The sequence below is a fragment of the Phytophthora infestans genome, genomic scaffold, assembly GCF_000142945.1.
Source record: "Phytophthora infestans T30-4 supercont1.2586 genomic scaffold, whole genome shotgun sequence".
Taxonomy (NCBI): domain Eukaryota; phylum Oomycota; class Peronosporomycetes; order Peronosporales; family Peronosporaceae; genus Phytophthora; species Phytophthora infestans.
This window is the reverse complement of record NW_003306083.1, coordinates 1-2885: the sequence shown is the minus strand read 5'-3', so window position 1 is coordinate 2885 and position 2885 is coordinate 1. Positions and strand designations below refer to the sequence as shown.

Below are 2885 nucleotides of genomic sequence, written 5' to 3'. Positions count from 1 at the left end.
TCGAGTCCCGTTACTGCAACCTAATTACGACAAAACGACAGGTCTTGCAGCAACCTACCAGCCTCCCGTACACAAGAAGCAACCCCCAGAAGCAACACACGGCGTAATTTATTTTAGGACTTCCTTCTTTTGAGAAATAAAATACCGGAACTGTGAAAGTTCCATAAGCCATTTGACAAATATCACAGTTGCCCAAGAGGAATAGCGGCTGTTGGCGCACACACAAAATGGACCAAGGCAGCAGCAAACACTTCGACGGCATTTGCTCCGATCAACTGCCACCGCCACTGTCCCCCCCAACGCTACAGCCACGAAGTAATGAAGGCACCACTCTCTCGCGCACTCGAAAGGCTATGGTTTGCAAGCAAATGCTGCGCTCTCGCCTCCAGAATATCAAGCTGATAGAAGAAAAGCTGGAGAAAATCTCACAGTTTTCACTAGAGCTTATGAATGAACGAGACGAGTTGGCTCTGATAATAGCTCACGAGAAGGAACAGACTATCCGCCTTGCCGCCGCTGATGGAGCACCTACGCACGAAACAGGCTACGTGATGTCGTTCTCAGTGGCTCTCGAACAGTGCTGCGAAGCTCTATTAGAGCACATTTAAATCAGCTTAATACAAAACTCACAGGAAGAAGACGAGACGACGTAACTACTTAAAAAATCGATACCATTTGGCGAAGGCAAGTGCTCGTGTTAATGTGTTATGGTCGCAAGTAGCTCCAAGTCAGTCGCCTCTATCTCCTTAGCAATTTGGTTTGCTACAGTGTTAACTTCTGGTTGCATAACTATCATCCACATGATACGAAGCCGCATAATTGCGATATCGTCTGTTGTAACGGCACCTTGTGCAAGCTGGAAGCTGTCCTTCAACACGGAATAAACTTGGGCAATAGTCAACACACCACACGAAGTTCCATCGGGCTGCTTTGGCGACATTAACCATACTTTACTGTTCTCCACTGGATAATCTTCATTCGGCATGGTTTATTACATGCCCTCTCTTTCCAAAAATGGCACACGCGTAGGCGGTGTAGTTCGGCTCCCTTGTATTCGCTTTACGAAGATTCGCCCACTCGAACTGTAGTTAGTAGTAGGGTGTAAAGCACGGATCTTCTCTTTTGTAAGCAATGGCGACGATGACGACACCCCAATGGATGTTGCTTAAATGCAGAGGCAACACAAGGTAGTGGAAGCTTGAAATCCGTGACGGTGGTGGTTTCGGACTGCCCATAGTTGGAGAAAATGAATCCAATGCGTAACAATCTCCCAGCGCATCGCAGATGCATCGATAACTGAAATTGATAATGACATCAGAGAGCATTCTGGCACGCGCAAGCATTCCAACGAGCGTGTCGACCTTAACGGCGCCTTCACCACTTGATAGTCGGAAAGTAGAACTTAAACAAGCACCCTCGAGCTGTACCACCACTTCGTTTGCCAGCTCCTGATGTTTTTCCCCCGCCGACAGTAAGAATATGTCGTCCGAATCAGTCTCCGCTTTAAACAACTCGGGGATTTCAAGGATATTGCTCCACTTGGTCGTTTGCAGCCATTCCATGTCAGCTCTCCATGCGTTAATTTTTTTTCCACGTTGTAAAACTCCGACATTTTGAAGACGGCTTCACTGTTGTTACAGGTTCGTACAGCAGCAAACAACATTGTAGAAGCAAGTCAGTCACAGCAACACACCGAGCAACACACCGAGCAACACACCGAGCAACACTACAAAAGCTTACCTTGTAAATCGTGGCGTTCCACCAGGAAAATATGCAATAATTGCTTCGGTGTTGCTGTCCTGGTGCTCAACCACGGGGTTGAAATACTTCGACTTGGGTCGCTTCTTCCGCTCTGCTTCAATGACCGCTTTCAGCTTAATTACTAGCGGTTTGGAAATTACACAGTTGTAGACGTAGTCCTTGGGAGACACAGACTCTCGACAGCTGTGTGCAACACGCGCATTCATGAAATCGTCGTCCAAGATCGTTGGGTATCCTGCCAAGATCTCGCTGACATGATTCTGGTCGGAAGTATTTGTTGCCCACACGATGACGCGAGACACAGATGGCACAGGTTTGTCCGGTAACGTAATAACGGCTAGCTTATTAGACTTTGTGGGTTTCTCCAGCCGAGCTTGCTTTAGTTTTTTTCGTTGGTTGCTTCGTGGTTTGGGTTTTGGAATACGTAGCACTTCCAGACGGCCTCCTTGTGCTCCAACGTTCTTCGATATTTTCTTGGTCGCTTCTGCCTTTACTGTAGCTTTTGGGGGGTAATCACTCTTCACACTGGGTGGTTCTTCTGTAGATTCTACCGTGACCGCGGCTTTCGTCGGGTAATACTTCGTTAATCCGGGCTTCACGCCCGGATTCACGCCAGGATTCGCCGAAGTGGAGGTGGCGATGTCAATGTCACTGGATGGAGCTGTTTTATTCCGTGAGGTTGAACTACCAAGCTCACTTTCCTGCGACGACTCGGCCCTTGTAGTATTTCTTTGCAGATCAAACTCACTTTTCTCCATTTCACGAATGAAATTCATAGTTTCAATGAGATCTGCTGGTGTTATGTCAGACGTTTTTTTATATAACCCCCCAGTCTTCGCCGGATACGTCTTCATCTAGCACTGTTGTAGCGTCCGGCTGTTCGCTCAGCGGGTGGTGCGAGAGAATTATAGACCTTTAGCAGCTATTGTTTGCCGCGGGTGGAGAATAGCTGTGAGTTCAACAACGACCATTCTGCTAGAGCTTTTTTCGCGGGACGCGCAACAAGCAAACGAAGCAAGTTGGCGACAGTAGTTCGGTGGTGCAAAAGAAGCTTTGCCAGCTGGGTTTGAACCAGCGACCTTGAGGCAACATTCACTTCCTCTGCCAACTGAGCTACAGGAGAA

At 47.8% G+C, this 2885-nt stretch overlaps 1 pseudogene across 1 annotated transcript; it reads right to left on the bottom strand.

Annotated features, from left to right (window-relative positions):
* Positions 1-2812: 2812 nt before the first annotated feature.
* On the bottom strand, positions 2813-2884 carry PITG_31857 (annotated as a pseudogene). The gene has a single exon. The product of its transcript is annotated as a tRNA-OTHER (tRNA).
* Between the last annotated feature and the right edge of the window lies 1 nt (position 2885).